Raw genomic sequence first — 17,766 nt, forward strand, 5'->3', positions numbered from 1 at the left:
CAAAGAGCTGTTGTAACTGGACTTGAATACTTTTCCAAATTAAGCTGGAAACAACAATAGTATTCCAGTTAGTACTTTACATTTAAATAATGAAAGCGGTGAATTTCTTTATTTTTTCCATCGTATTAAACATATGTTGCCAACATATTTATCTGTATGTCGCTTATAGTTTTCACAGAAGTTTGAAGCGTTTTCGTAACAGCTGTTAACTTTTTGTGCCGCCATCTTTCAAAGGAATTTTTTAATTCAGATTTTGGTTCAGCCATTATTTGAACGCACGACTCTCCACGAGTCACATTTACATATAATTTAACTGTGTTAAATGCGCTGCAATAAGCAGATGATAGAATTAAAACCCATTTGCAAGTCGACTTAATTGGCTCGGGATATGGTCGGTGCAAAAAAATTAGCATAAGTGCAAAATGTTTTTAATAAAAAGAACCGAACACTTTATACACTCGCAATTTGCAAGAGTCAAAGTTCGGGCAACGCTTTCGGGTGTTGGCAAAACTTTATATTCCTCAAGTAAGGAAGAGTTAAGTTCGTTTGTAACCGAATACCTTATACCTTCGCAACTTCCAATGATCAAAGCTGGGACATATTCTTGTTGAATTGAAATAGTAAAGGGTTTCTTCATAGGGACGCTACAAAAGTAAATCGATAGAGACAGCAAACAACGTAATATTCTTTCACGTTCTTTTGACATTTCTCTTCAGTAAGGTTTGCCATTTTATCATGGAAGGATAGACGATCCTACAATGAGTTGAAATTATTAAAATTTACTATCGAAATTCGGAGTCAGTGGTCTCAATTTTAGGAGCGTTGCGTCCAATTTATGGTCGTCATAATCATTTTATCAGATCAACAATTGACCGTCTGGTGGAACAATTTGAATCCACAGGCACAGTATAAAATATTTTCAAGCCATTGAGACAAAGAACTGCCTGTAGTGTCGAGAGTATTGCTGCCGCTAGCGCATCAATTGAGGAAGACCCAAATCAGTCTCTCACACGTCGTTCTTAAGCGTTGGGCATCTTTGTGATGCCATTGTGGCAAATTTTGCGAAAATATCTTGGCCTGCATCCTTAAAAAATTAAATTGACACAAGAACTGAAGCCGCTTGACCACCAGAATCGTCTAATGTTCGTGAAATGCGCTTAGCAACAACTTGAAAATGATCCCAATTTTCATCGAAAAATCATCTTCTACGATGATGATTATAGTTTGTTGCGGCTTATGATCCGGCGGCGTCATTGGACCGTACTTCTTCCGTGATGATCAAGACCGGCACGTTACTGTGAATGGGAATCGCTACCGCTCAATGATAACCGAATATTTCTGGTCCGAATTGGATGACATGGACTTGGACAATATATGGTCCCACCAGAAAGATGTCAGAAGCCACACAACGAATGTCACAATCGATTTATTGAAAACCAAGTTTGGTGAGCGTGTTATCTCAGGATATGGCCCAGTCAATTGGCTACCTTGGTCATTTGATTTGACGCCGTTAGACTATGTCAAGCCAGCGACGCTTGATGAACTTCGTAATTTGTGAAAATTGCAGCAGTTTTCTCTTATTGAAAAACCCGTTATCTCTGACAGGTTGACCGATATTTTCGGTTAGAAGTTCGAAATAGGAACTGAAGTCCACATATTCGGTATCTGGGTTTTGAACATAGTTTTGAACCGACTTGAAAAATTTGTGGTCATAAGTCGGCTCACCTCATGGCGTTCAAAGTTTTATGCGGGTCTTGATTTGTGTAATTGAATGTGGAACAATCAAACGGAATTTCAAATTGTGTTATGTTAAAATTGATATATTTTTAACACCCAAGCTATCTCAATTAGTTTCAAGTGTTACAACGAACCATTGAGTAAGCAAGAGTATTATGCTATGTGCAACATTTTGCGAGCGTATTGAAAATAATATATCGTGGATGTACAAGTGAATAAGCAAATTGCAGCGAAAGCGTGTCTAGTCTGTAGCCACATGTCGAAAGCCAACAACAATGTCATTACCTATCAACAAAAAGTACAACATTACATGCGCAACGAAAGTCAACCTGTTTAAGCTTTGGGGCACTTTAACGACAATTATGCCATGCTATGTGACAGAAAAGCGCTTCACATTACGAACGGCTGCGGGTTGTTCTTTCAAGGAGACTAATATGTTCTTGAAAAAATCGTCGGATTATCCAATGTAGCAACACGGAGCATTCTCCACAGCATGCCCATGCTTTTGAAATGTGTGTATGTGTGTAATATCGCAAACCGGAGCTCCACTTTCTGCTTTATGAAAAAAGAGACATTTGTGGGGTTAAGTGAGTTTGAAAGAGTTTTAATTAACATGCAAAACACGAGTTAATTGATGTTGTTGTTTTCCCTTATTAAAATAATTCAGTGCTTGTTTGAGTGGCTTGTTAACACGAGTTTTTAATAAGCGTGACTGCGCATTTACATGCATTAAAAAGTATTTGTGCATACCTGAGTGATGCAGCTCAGTGGGACAAATCGTAAGAAGTTAAGGGAGGTTAAATAAATACGAACTTCGAATACTCTAACAGTTTGGCTCAGCAAAGTCACAGCAACAATAAATGAAAGGTGGTAAGCCACGGAATTAGTTGTTTCACTGGACATAGCGGCTGCATCTTACTTCAGTTTTCATAGTTGATACATTCTCATTTTTCGCATATGCTGGAAATGTTCTACACATCATTCTGAACAACTTTGCTTAAGAGACTATGGGTCAGAAACAGGTGCCAGCAAATGACTGTGCAGAATGTTAATATAAGTCTCTGCCGTCATACGGCCTTCGATTTTTGCCAACCTACCAACATCATTGGTCGTCATACATCCCGACAACTTCATGGAGCCTCCTTCAAACTTCAACGTGGTGTGCCTGCAATTTCGTATCTTTGTCTATCCAGTTTCATTCGCGCCCATCCGATCCCAAATTATTTTAGTCTCGTTCGATTACAGGACTTCTTGTAATCACATGCATTCCGGGTCTGCCTTTTTTGGCAAAATTTACCCGAAATATCATATATCTCTCAGCGATGTTATTTGATTTTTTCACGGCCTTTTGGACCAGCCAGGAGATGTTGTCATCGTCCATGCCTCTGAATCATAAAGCAGGACTGGAATAATGAGTGATTTATAGAGTTTGGTCTTTGTCTCTCTATTGCCTACTCAGTCCGAAGTAGCACCTGTTGACAAGAGTTATTCTGCGTTGGATTTCGAGGCTGACATTGTTGTTAATGTTAATATTTCGTCTTGCCCTTATTCACTACCAGACCCATTTGCTTCGCTTCCTTATCCATTCTGGAGAAAGCAGAACTAACGGCGCGGTTGTTGAGGCCATTGATATCAATATCATCGGTGTATGCCAGCGGCTGTACACTCTTATAGAAGATTGTACCTGCTCGATTAAGCCTGCGGCTCTAGTGATTTTCTCCAGCAGTAGATTGAAGAAGTCGCACGGCAGAGAGTCGCCTTGTCTGATATGTCGTTTGGTATCGCACGGCTCAAAGGGGTCTTTAATGAACCTCAGGGAATATTTGTTGTAGCATGTGGCACGTTAATAGAATTTGTGTTACTGGCAAAAATAGATAAAATCGGCGACCGTGGACAAAAAAACCTCGACCGTTTTCGCTTGTCGTTGATGCAATTAAGACACTTTTAGGCACCAGTAACCACACGCTCTAGAACTTGATCGATATTGTGGCCCTTACATATCCAGCTTATTTCTGTGTCCTGCCTTAAAACGGGTTTTTGTGCCATATTGTACCCGTGCTTAAATGATGGTCGGATTACAGAGCGTGGTTTATTTTCGACACTGAAATAACCGGTAGAGTATCGGCAAATCCAAAGTGCCTGTAATTGGCTGAGGACCATAACCAGGACCGTTTTCGGCCATCTGGCCTACGTTATCGCCTTTATTGAAAGAAAATTGTAAAATGTGGGGCGTTTTTTGCTAGTGTCAATATTTGAAGCGTGCTCAAGCAACAGTGAGTCTTTCCAACGGTATATGGGGTAATCCGTATAAAAATTTAGGGAGATCCCTTGGTTATGTATTTAATATAGAAATTTTTGATTGTAACTTCGAACAGTTGAAGTCGGAACGGTGGCGCCACTACTTTACTTGGAAACGCTAACTGGAAGGTCGTAGTTCGTCGTATTCTTATATTTTTGTTGTTTCTTCTAACTGTTAAATGTACACACTACTAAACCAAAGTTGTATAACTATTTGGCTACTCAACTTCCCAGGCCAAATATTTTCCAGTTCGTGAAGTACTTCAACTTGTCATATTCAGCTCGGCACACAGCAAATGGTATGTTCAGAGGGAAAAATATATATGTATAAGAACAAAATATCTGCAAATTTACGGAACTGAGACGCGATCGCGAAACTCAAAGAACTCCTGCTGCGGCGCCCTGTGTCAGTGTGAATATTCTTCCACAGCGATTTCAATTTGCGCTACTGTCAGCGGCACTGATTTACTCACCAACTTGACGTGCTCACTTGTCATTTATTTAAATACAATTCTAAAACGAGTTAAATTTTACTTTATCACTTGAACGATAAGTGCAAGCTCGTAACTGAATCACAAATCTGCTGCATATTAAGCAATGGCAAGAGCGCTGTAGAAGCGACGATTGAATGAGAGAGGGACAGAGTGTTGAGTGATTGAACAAACAAGAAGTATACGAGGTATGTCGTGTATATATGTAGGTAGAATGGTGACAGCGTATACAGCAGTAATGCATTATTTGCTACACTTTCCAATTTCTCTTTTGAATTTTTAAGCCGCAGAAAACTTTCAGGCCACAATTCATTAAATATGCGAGTGCCAGAAAAAGTAGAAACAAACACTTTTGGATTTTGCTTTAGCGGAAAGTTTCGTCACATGAATTTTCAATCTGCCCACACATACTACGTATTTATATGTATATGATTCTCATACACATATTCATCGTACGTGCTGCTTGGTCACAAGCATTTAAAGCTTTTAAGCAACTTCTCACCACACACTTCTTAAGCCCAATGCCGGCACAACTTTTATTTCACTGGTCGTGTGGCGGCCAAACTCACTAATTGCAATTTCTCTCGAATTTTACAGCACAAGAAAGAGCAGCAATAAAATAAACGCTTGCCTTATGCAAATTCTTCGTACCCGGCTATACTTCACTATAGAGATGTGGTCAAGCCTTTTTTCGTGTCTCTATTTGGGTCATTTAAATATTTTATGCAATTTTATTGGATTCTTGAATCAGCACTAAAACTCAATGCATTAGTGGACACCAAAAGTGTACATAGTATGTGTTGCATGTTCTTCATGAATGTGTTGTGATTGACACTTGTGCAAATGTTAAGCCAATTAAACAAATTAGTCACACAAATCCCATTGTTTAGTTATTGCGGTTGAATTCGTAAGATCCGTTTAATGGGAGATAGGGAAACTATGAATCGACATTTGTAATTATGAACCAAGGGCTTTTCGGGTATACATATTATAACTGTAAAAGGAGTAATGGAGTTGTATACGATATTGACATTTTGTTGCTTTTTTCTTTCATATTTATATTTATTTATTTAAATAATTGAGGATGGAGCCATGTGTGCTACGCAAGTGAGGAAAGTTCTCTGAAAGTGGTAATCATTCTCTTGGGAGTGGCCAGAAACGATTCTGTTGCATATGGCTCAAGCAGCTGCAGTCTTAGATCAAGTAGCCTCTTGGTAGCCAAAAAAAAATTGTTTGAAGGCGAGCTAAAGTAAGAAGACGATACGTCTCTTCCCAAGGGTTGTGCGCTGGGTTTGAGACCCGCCACGAAAAAAATCCTGCCAATGAAAAGGAAACAGCAGCCTCGGATAAGTGATCCCCCTTTTGATGACGACCATGGCAAAGCCATTAAGAATAACGATTTAAGGGCATGCATCTGGAATGTTCGGTCGCTTAATTGGGAAGGTGCCGCTGCCCAGATGGTTGATGTCCTCGTAAAAATAAAGACTGACTTCGCCGGTACCCGAAATATGGTTATCTGTAGCACTAGATTCCAGCATGGGAAAATTCACCAAGCTAACTGGCTGTCTCCGATTCGAAAAGACACCTACCACATCGGGCATAGATAGACGGAAAGCACGTGTCCAGTGTTTTAGACTCGTACTCAGCGAGGTCCTAACATCGACTTGGTCAACTATCTGTGTAGCAAAAAACGCACTTCAACAGCCGAACGATTTTCTACTCGTATTCTTACTCTCTGAGAGCACTAGTCAGCAACTCAGTATAAGGGAACTGTGGGACGGCAGGCTCCTTACGTGCAGCTGCAAACGAAACCATTGGCTTTCGGAAAATGCAAAAGGACAGCTGGTACGATGCCGTGGCGCACACTCTAGAAGAACATCTAGAGGTGACTCAGTAACTGTTGACCAGAGCATACTCAAATTAAGGAGGGAACACTTTTCCAGCCTGCTGAATGGCAGTGAAAGCATAAAATTAGGATATGGTGAACCCAATTCCCCAATCGATTACGATGGAGCAGAAGATCTATTGCCCGACCATGAAGAAGTTCGATGAGAAATTGCCTGCCTAAAGAACAACAAAGCGGCGGGGGCCGATAAATTGCCGGCCAAACTATTCGAATACGGCGGCGAAGAACTGATAAGAAGCATGAATCAGCTTCTTTGCCGAATATGGTCGAACGAAAGCATACCCGACAATTGGAATTCAAGTGTGCTCCGCAATCCACAAAAAGGGAAGTCCAATCGATAGTTTTTTATTTTTATTGATTACCTTGAAAAGGGAAGAACCATCAACAGAGACTTAAAATTGCATTTTTGGACCGTTTGAAGGGCGAAATCGCCGAAAAACGGCCGTATTTGACGAAAAAGAAAGTGCAGATTCACCAAGGCAATGTGCCGTGCCACAAGTCAATGAAAACGATAGCAAAAATGACCAATGAGGGTCACTATAATCACGCCATCACCCTTGAAAGGAACTAAATTGAATAAAAGAAAAACAATTTTGCCAAGCAAATGTGTTTTACTATCGTAAGCCGGGTACTTCTCATTGGCCTGTTAAATTCGATCAAGTCGGATATATGTATGTAAATTCAACCAGAAATGAAGCTGTGCACAGCGTCGGAGCAAACATGTAGGCTATACGAAAGGAGATCAGCGACGCGAGTACCACCGATTTAATGGCTAAGTGTAAGCTGCAGCTGTTGATAATCGGCTTCCGAGAAAGAATGCAACGTAAGTGCAAAGGATCGAAAGTAAAAGCGAACAAGGGTAATTACATATTTGTTAAAGGTATGCTTGTTATTTTCATTCACGTTGCTCATTGTTTGTTTTTGTTCTTTGCGCGAAACAAGACAATGGCGTGAGATATGCGCATATAGTGCGCAGGTGCTTCCAAATGCCCCGAACATTCACAAGCATATACATTTGTTTGTATCGTTTATGAGATTTGCGTGCAAGTGTGTGCTCTTGTGCCGTATATGCTCCTTAATACTTCGCTGGGAAGTAGTGTGAGGGCGGTAGCAGTGTACTTGCGCGCTTTGTGCCGCTTGCTTGCTTCCTTGGCCCTCCACAAGAGTCTTTTGCAAAGCAAAATTTACGCTCGTTGCGCATTGGTGTCTGCTTATCAGCTCAAGGATGCGTAAATTCTGTGTGAATTGAATTATGTATGCGTGCATGTGTGTGTTTGTGTGATGACGGGTGGTTTGTGGTCTATCGCGTGGTTGTACGTAGCAGTGGTGCACCCATGGCAGCAGTACAATTTGTGGCATTGGTAATGACGGCATTCGAATGTCAGTCTCTATTCTACTTACAAGTACAACAACAAGGCTCATGGCAATCAATTGAACAATTTGTTGCTTTGCATTTGCCAGTCATTGTGCCGGCATTTGTAAGGCTTACGCCACTGTTTTCGTCAGAGCGCTGACAATGCAAATGCGTATCCTGTATCCTGCATCCTGCGTTCTGCACTCAGCGCGCACTGATGAATGCCCAACAACTGAGGGTACACGTGCGCTACGAATGTATTGCCAAATGTGCGCAAGCGTTACGTAATCGCCAGCATACCGACACACGCAGCTATTTAGCGGAATCAATGGCAGCAGCATTTGCCTTGTTTCGAACAAAAGTGTTTACTTAGCTTTGTGCCGTTGAGTGCAGCCAAAATGAGCGCCTGAGAAAGGAACGAAAGTGCAAGTCTGTGGAATAAAGCCGTAATGCTTACTATAGAAATACGATGTGCAACATCAATTAGGTGCTTAATGCTACACCATGCTCTGGTCGATGTGCCCACCATGCAGAAATCATTAATGTATAATGAATCCATGCCTTGGAATGATTTGTGACGTCCCGATATATAAATTTATGCTCAGCCGAATTCAGGCGTATGTAATTAGCATACATCATTGCTATATATCAATGAAATACAAAATAAACCCACGAATGTACGAAAGAAGAGAAGTTTCCATACAAGAACTTTACTTTAAGCGTTCAGTGTATAAGACAGCTACATATATACTATAGTGATTTGATCTGAACTATTTCTTCAGATATTTTGGCATTACCTCGGACAATAATCTTGGCCAAATTTCATGAAGATATCTCGTCAAATAAAAATATTTTCCATACAAGCACTTGATTCCGATTATTCAGTGTGTATGGCAGCTATGTGCTTGATTTAGAAAGTTTCTTCAGATATTATAGCATTGCCTTAGAAAATAATCTGTGCGAAATTTCATGTAGATATCTTTTCAAATAAAAAAGTTTTTGGTATAAGAACTTAATTTTGTTCGTTCCATTTGTATGGCAGCTATATGATGTAGTGGTCTGATCTGAAAGATTTCTTCAGACATTACATCAAAGCCTTAGAAAATAAATCATGAAAAATTTCGTTAAGATATCTCTTGAAATCAAATATTTTTCCATACAACTACTTGTTGCCGATCGTTCAATTTGTATGGCAGCTATATGCTATAATGATCCGATCTGAACAATTTTTTCAGAGATAACACCACTATCTTAGGCAATAATTCATGTTAAATTTCGTGAAAATATTTTTTTAAATAAAAATATTTTTTCAAATAAAAATATTTTTTATACAAGAACACGATACAAGTGGTTCGATCTGAAAATTTTTTCGGAGATTGCCTTAGACAACCACTCATACCGAATTTCTTAAAGGTTTGTCGTTGTATGAAAAAGTTTTCTATACAACACGTGCAGTTTGCATGGCATCTATAGTTGTCCGATATCGACTATTCCAGCAAATGGACAGCCCCTTGGAGTGTTCACGAGTTTCAGAGCGTTATCTTAAAAACTGAGGAACTAGTTCGCGTATGTGCTGACAGATGAACGGATGGACATGACTAAATCAACTCAACTCGCCACGCTGATCATTTACTTATTTATATATATATTTTCTTAGGTCTCCGACGTTTCCTTCTGTTACAAACTAAACATTAAGCGCTTTCTTCTCATTTGAATTATAATATCGACGTTTTGGAAAAATTATTCTGCTGCTTTCTTACTGTCTAAAGAGATAGAACTTTTACTTTACCAGTCACCAAACCCGCCAATCCTGGTCTACGATATGTTGATGCTTTGGCGCGGTAGATGTTCGAGAGAAAAAATCATGAACCTTTAGTGGTCACAGGACACTGGTCGGGATGTGCTTAAAGCGAGATTATTTTCCAATCACAGACAACGCAGAGAGAGTTAACCATTTTGTAACAAAAACTAAAATTTTTTTTCAGTATGAGTGGTTTCTATTGGAGCTGCACCTAACATACATTCATGCCAAATCTGTGCACACGCACGCAAACTAATTACCAAAGTTCTTGCACAAAGTAATAAAATTAGATGTTGCACTTTCGAAACATTTCGGAAAAAAAACGACAAATACGAGAAACCGATATGCCACAGCCACACCAACACAAGTTTGGAAGAATTTAACGCAAATCAGCACTCAGTTGGCCAGAGCGTGTGCAGCGCGTTGGCTTTCGCTATGGTGGGCAATGGCGAACAACTAAACGCCAACTACAAACTGCACAAAGAAGCGCTAATAAAATTAATTTCCTTTTATTATATGCTCAAAGTGGCAGGACTTGCATGCCTTCACCACACAAGCGTATTTATGTGCAAATTAAAATTAGCTCAATGCCCAGCAGGAATTTATTTTTCGTTATTTTCACATTATTACTGGAGTTGAAGGCAATTAAAGATAATATGAAGCCTGAAACTTAATAAATAAACAAATAATATCAGAGTCACTCACAAAGGAAACTTTCAGTGAAATAAATGAGCAACTCGCTACGTTAAATAAATGTTAATATTAAAGAAATTTCCTGCTTTGCATATCGTGACATAAAATACAAATCAACATAGTATCATAAAAAATCATAAAAAAATTTGAAAATCGTTGTCAGATATAATAACCAATATATAACCATTTTATAACGAAAACTCTAATTTTGTTTCAATATGAGTGTATGATAGCCAATATATTGGGTAGTCGAAAAAGTCTTTTCGTATTTTGTCAATGGTTGTCGTTGCAGTCGTAAATCTCCAGTGCTACCAATCACATTATCCATATAGTGTTGGAATGGTAACATCTTAAACTTCATTTAAGCAAAAAAAAATAAAGTTGACAGCAGATGTTGAAAAAAAGTTATAGTTGTTCAAAAATGAGTGAACAATAATGAAGAAATTTGCTATATTCTGAAATTTTTGCATAAAAAAGGGAAGAATGCCATGCAAGCCACCAATGAAATTTGTGAAGTTTATGGAGATGATGCTGTATCATTTCGTGTAGCATAACAATGGTTCGCTCGTATCCGTTCTGGAAATTTCAATGTGAAAGATGCATCTCGCTCTGGTCGACTTATCGTTGAAAAAGTCGATGAAATTATGGAAAAGATTGACCATGATCGTCACATAAGTATCCATGACATCGCTAAAGAACTTAACATTCATCACCAAGCCATTTTAAACCATTTAAAAAAGGCTGGCTACATGAATTGTCTTTGAAAAATTTAATGGACCGAATTAATATCTGCGATTCTTTGCTGAAACGAAATGAAATCGAACCATTTCTGAAGCACATGGTAATAGAAGATGAATGGAAATGAAATGGATCAAATATGACAATAATGTTCAAAAAAGATCATCGTCCAAGCGTAGTGAACCTTGGATCCGCCGACTTTGCACCATCGGACTACCATTTGTTTCGGTCAATGCAGAACTCCCTTAATGGAGTAAAGTTGGCTTCAAGAGAAGCCTATGAAAATTACCTTTCACAGGTTTTCGCCGAGAAACCAGAAAAGTTTTACACTGATGGAATAATGTCTCTGCCGGCAAAAAGGCAAAACATGGTCGACCAAAATGGTACATATTTGGTTTATTAAAGTTTAATTAAAATACGAAATAACTTTTTCGACTACCTAATACAAAACCATATATAGATTACAACATGCAATGCTAGGTACGACTAAATTTAACAGTGCAATGGCGCGAATGTTTTCTTAATCAAAGCAGCACAAGCGCGCGCAGTGAGCGTGAAAATACGAAAATGTGCGCATTTTCCAACACCTTCATCTTTGATCGCACACAGACGCATTCACCTGCGAGTAACTGCTAGTATTTGTATTTTTTCCATTGCACTTCTTGCACTTTCCATTACTTCTTTATCCCATTTATCGTTTGAACTCGTCGACGCCACCTTTAGTGGTAATTTTGTGAATTTCCGCCGCAGAGTCGCAGCATTGCACATTCGTAGCCGCGGATAGTAGCAAAACTTTATTACGTTTTATGTTACGAGCATTACGACGCGAGCTCGTATTTGGATTTTGTTGCTGTTGCCATTTTCAAGCGTGCAATGCAATTACAGCGAATCGTCTAAAACTTTCGAATTCACTGGAGCGCCAAGCTAAGTTATCGGAAGTGAAGCTGTAAAAATAACCGCAAATGCCAAGTAATGCCAGCTGATATAAAATTCTATTATTGCTATTACAGTTAGTTTAAAGTTGCGTATGCGGCACGTCAGCCGGCACAATTCACTGTTCAACTTCAGCTTCACTTTTGCAGCGTTAATTAATTTTTTCTTGCGCTTAATTGACCATCTCACTTGAGTAGTATTTGTTCTAGTTAGCGGCGTGTGTTTATGTATATATATATCTTCGTTTTTACCGTTAGAGCGAGTGAAAGCGGGTTAGTGCTCTCTTTATTATTACCATTATACCGTTAAGATTTGAGATTAAAAATATAGCGGCGAAATCAACAATTCTTCAGCAAGTACGATTTGGATAATACTGATGTTAGAAGTGGAGTTTATATGAGGTTTTACAGACTTCTAGGACAGCAAAAGTCTCGCTTTGATATTACGCTAATTTATATATGCATAAAACTAATTATACTTAATATTAAAAGGTTACATTCAACATTTATACTTAGAAGTCAGAAAAATTGCATTTATTGTGATTTTTTGAAGGCATTTAAATGAATAAATCCAAAAATATAGAAAAAATAAAACATTTATAAATTTTTGGAATTTAATGTACTTTGATAAACGGCAATTCGTTTCGAAATCTTTTGGATACCTTTGTTCCTGTAGCCGCTCTCCAGCAGGACCTCTGACAGAAGATGTTTGCACCGCCAAACGAAATCGTTCTGTCTAAAATTATCACCACTTCAAAAATAAAAAAAAAAACAAAATTTTATTCTTCGATCATTCCATCATATCTGAGAAATATGTATATCTCAGTAAATCCTGTAAAAATTTCAATTTGATCGGTCTTCTTAACAGTCTCTGAAAACAGCGTTTTCGAGCAAATGACGTATAAATATTGGCAGCCGATTCACTAAGTCAAAAATTCTTGCAAACAGGAATACTCGCGTAGCTTCGAAACTGTATTCGAGATCAACTTTTTGGATATGCAAAAAAAAAATAATTTGAAATTCAAAATTGGATATAACACCTCGAGGTAAGGCCACAAATAATACCACTTAGTCAGCTAGAGACGCCTGACTGTTCTGATGCCCAGAACTCCTAGGTAAGAAAAAAAAAATGATGTCGCATGTCGAAAAACCGCCAAATTTGGGTAAGTGTGCCTTTACTTGCAAGCTCATCGGCCTTTCAATTTCCGACACACACTCCTTGACTAGCTTTGAGCCTAAAACCTGATATGGCTCCTTACAGAAGACTTCACTTTCAACCTTCCCCTAAAGCTTCCATCCATCAGTGAAAAAGCTCACTGACCCACCATAATTGTTCTACCCTAAACAAGTCCACGTTTGCCACGAAGTTTGTAACAGCCAATAAAATATATGGGTAACAAATAGTAAGAATTTTTAATTTAAATTTCGCGCGAACATCTAATTGTTGAAATATTCTTTCATCTGTTCCAAATGACACATAGAAATAATTCCTAGGCTATAGTATAAACTTGTCTTTCCGAAATAAGGAGAGTACATTTGGCGATTTTTACGATGAGTGAAATTATTCAACAAAGAAGTTCCATTAAATTTTGTGTATGGAATCAAATTTCTGATACCAAAGAGGATAGAGAACGCGTTGACGAGGAACCTCGTTCAGGATGGCCATCAGCATCAGTTGATGATCAACATGTCGATAAAATAAAGAAATTGATACTTGAGAATCGAAGATAAAAGTGAGAACAGAGCAACTTATTGGTATCGTTGGAATATCGGAAGGATCAGTGGAAACCATTTTTAAAGATCATTTGGGCCGAAGAAAAGTGAAAGCAAGATTGGTTACAGGATCACAAGTTTTTTCGAAAAACATCTGGCGTAAACCTCTGTGAAAGAATGTTTTCCGAATACCAGGATGTTGTGGAACTTATTATTACTGGCGATGAGTCTTGGATCTAAGCTTACGACCCGGAAATAGACGATCAATTGGCCGTATATAGTGCCAAAGGTGAGCCGAAACCGAAAAAACCACATCAAATCAGTTCAAAAATTAATGTTATGTTTACAGTCTTCTTTGATTATCGAGGTGTTATGCACTCCGTATTCCTTACGACCGGCCAAACTGTCAACGAGGAATATTACTTGAGTGTTATGCGTCATTTACGCGAAGCTATTCGCAAAAAGCGGTCGGAGTTATTGGCCAACAACTTATGATTTTTGCACCACGATAATGCACCTTCGCATACGGCATTGATTTTTCGAAAGTTTTTCGTCAAATTTTCAAAAAATTTAGTGCCGCAACCAACGTACTCGGCTGATTTAGCTCCGTGTGAATTCTGGCTTTTCAGCAAACTGAAACGACCGCTCCGGGGAAACCGCAAGTTTGAGTAAATTGAACACATGAAATGTGAATAGCTTCGCGCATTGAATTCCGGAAATGGACTTTACCAGCCGTTTCGAAGATAAGAAAAACGTTGGCACAAGTGTATTCGGGCAAAGGGGGATTACTTTGAGGGTGACGACATAGATTTTGAAGAATAAATTAAGAATTTTAAAATTATAAACAATGTCTTACTATTTTTACAAGTAGTTTACGTCCGTCGGTTCATTTGTCTGTACATAGGCAAACTAGTTCCTCTGTTTTTGAGATATCGCTTCGCTAGGAAGAAATTATTACTTAAGGCAGTGCTGCATTAAAATTTTTTTGATCGGGCAACTATATTATATAGCTGCCATACAAACTGAAGGATCAAAATCAAGTTTTTGAATGAAAAACTTGTTTAACGGATAATCAATGGATTCCAGGATCTCCTCTAGAAAAATTATATACTCTTAGACGGCTTAGAATTCCAAATTTATTTCTGTTTCACCAAAGTTATTAAAGTGGTGGTGATCAAATAAAATTAAGGCATTGCTGACAGAAAATTTACCCAAAACATCTTTTAACGCTAAATGCATTTAAAAGGAAAAGAGTTTTACTTTAATTTCCCATTTCACGAATAAACAATGTTGTTGCTTGCAACTGATATACATATTAGAAAAAAAATCTGTGTATAAAAAATAGCGCTCATCTATTATCAAAAGCAATAAAGCCCAACACAAACAAAGTGTCTTGGATTAAATTGAGAGGTCTTTTTATTAATTGCAAAGCTGGTTGTGCAAAAAAGTGCTCACAGGTTGAAGTACCGGCAGAGTAACCGCAAATCATATTAAAAACTATTTTAAGCGGGGTAGAGGATGACTATAACATAATATGCGATTAAAAATAATGAACTTCAGCAATGCTGATGTTTGTTAGCAATTCCGTGGCTGAATGGCCTAAAAAAAGGGGTTTCAAGAAGCGATAAAGTGTACAGAAGAAAATGAGGAAAATAAATAATTCTGAGCGCAAGAGTTGTGTATGTTAGCCGTTTGCACATTTTCCGCCACTTTGGCTAAACTTTCACATTTCAATAAGCACAACTGAAATCCAAGGCTCACATCCAAAAATATATTACATATTATTCACCTATAAGTAAGAAAGGAAAAACCCTGCGTTTGTGCTTGGCTTAAATTTTCAGTAAAAATAGAAAAAGAAACCTTTTGACTGCGCTCTCCAACAGCGACGGCAGCAGTTGCAGCGGCGGCAAATTGCAATAACTTTTCCACTGCAAGTGGTTGAAGGGAGGCAAGGAGCGTTGTTCGTAGCGCAGGCCACTAGTCAAGCCAACTTTGTCGAATGTTTTTTGCCGACACTTTTCCCCATAATTTTGCTGTTCTTCTTGTAATTTGTTCGTTTTCTTATTACCATATTCCTGCTTTTTTGTACTTCTGCGCTATTGCCTTATCGACACTATTCAGGAGTTTTATATAGCAATTGTCCTTGATAAATTTTTGAATTATCGCTTTTGGCGTGGGCGGGCGCGGCATGTGAGTTTCTGTTGCATACGCGCGCAGCTAGCTAAAGTTTTCAACACATATAGTATACGGTTCTTGGGTGATGCCGAGCCAAGGCTGGGTATACTAAGAATGATTTAGTTTCGCCGCGATTGTTGAAGTGGCATCTTTGGTGCTTCATTCAATTATTTGCTCGAAAAGTATGGCAACAGATTGTGCGCATTCGCATAAGTTCTTCCTTCCTGGAAAGTTTTGAACATAAGAAACGCAGTAAGAAGCAAAATTTATTATTATTTTCAACGGCCGAAGTCTTTGGAATCATATAATATGCAAGTGAAGGCGAATGTGCGGAAAAATCTTTCTTTTCTCAGCAGATTGTGCAATTGTAGGTTAGGAATTGACTATATTCGGACTTCTTGAGAAATTTGGTGAAAAAACTGATTGGAAAGCATCACAATATAAATGATGAAATATGATACAGATACTAGAAGAGTTAAGTCGCTGAAGGCAACTTAAAGCAAAGCAAAGAAAAAAATGTATTGTGTCAAAAAATATTTTTTTTTTACCATATACCACGAAGTTTATAACACCCAGGTGATAACATCGGAACGCCTATAAAAAATAAAGTGCATGTTTGGAAATCTATTTCACCTCGAGAGATATCTTCACGAAATATGGCATGAATTATTGTCTAAGGCAGTAATGTTATCTCTGAAGAAATTGTTCAGATCGGATCACTATAGCATATTGCTGCCATACCAAATGAATGATCGTGATCAAGTGCTTGTTTGGAAAGCAATTTCACCTCGAGAGATATCTTGACAAAATTTGGCATGATTTATTGTCTAAAGCAGTGCTGTGATCTGCTGTTCAGATCGGATGGTTATTGCTTATAGCTGCCATACAAACTTACCGATTAAAGTACTTGTAAATTTTTGTCGGATATTATAGCTTCAGAGCAATCGAAGTTCACGTTTTTCTTATTTTTACTGCTTTTATTGTTTCTAGCTATAATACTGTAATTGAAGATGAAAAAGGATTTTTATATGTTGACTCAGTTTGAAATGTTACTTTTATCCGAAAGCAACTGTGAATTGTCAGTATAGTTAAATATCGATATTAAATTTTCATGATGAAAAAAAAATTTTACTGGCATGCATTTTTGGAGAAATCTTTGTGAATATAGAAACTAGATTGAAAGCAACAATTATAAAAAAGTGTAAAGTGACTCCAAGTTGTGTAGTTATTTTACCCATAATAGTATAATTCCTATCCAATCTGACCTCTGATTCACTTAAAACTGTTTATTAGGGCTTGAATATGCGCACTACAGGCAACAACGTCTCTCAATCAAAATTGTAAGCTATACACAGAAGTATAATATGATTTTCAGAATAGCGGCAAGCCTGCCTGGAACAGATGTCACTTTCATAAAGGTATATATGCATGTAAATATACGAGCAATAAAGCGAGTAGCAGCAGCCAGTGTGATGCGATTCTACATGATTTTACTAGCTTCACGCTTAGTCTGTGTACTTTAATGAAGGGAAAGAATGTTCCAATGAACTGCTTCAACAGGGCAATAACAGAGAGATTGTTTGTTCAGACCGCTTTGTTGACGCAGTTCGTACGAATTTCTAATTCTAAAAGGACAATAGCTGCACAGTGGCAAAATATTTGCATTGTTACGTTCCACAGCTATATTGTATATATGTAAGCCTTCACGCAGCCATTGGTTGAAAAATATTTATATTTATTACATGAACAAGAGTATTACAGTACAACAACATTTTAATTCAGAAATATTTACAAGTTTTGAAGAATTTGAGAAAAATGGAAATGCAGCGAGAAATGAAATTAAAAAATTCGAACCAACTAAAATGTACAAAGCTGGTAGTTTTATGAAAGAAGTACGGCATAACTTAATTACAGATTTTTCCGACGAA

General features: G+C 38.0%; 1 protein-coding gene across 1 annotated transcript in view; it reads right to left on the reverse strand.

The window, feature by feature from the left end:
• Positions 1 to 17,766, reverse strand: part of LOC126751062 (uncharacterized) — a 76,847-nt gene that overhangs the window by 39,110 nt on the left and 19,971 nt on the right. The gene's annotated exons all lie outside the window — the stretch shown is intronic.

Source organism: Bactrocera neohumeralis, chromosome 2 (genome assembly GCF_024586455.1).
Source record: "Bactrocera neohumeralis isolate Rockhampton chromosome 2, APGP_CSIRO_Bneo_wtdbg2-racon-allhic-juicebox.fasta_v2, whole genome shotgun sequence".
NCBI classification, from domain to species: Eukaryota; Metazoa; Arthropoda; class Insecta; order Diptera; family Tephritidae; genus Bactrocera; species Bactrocera neohumeralis.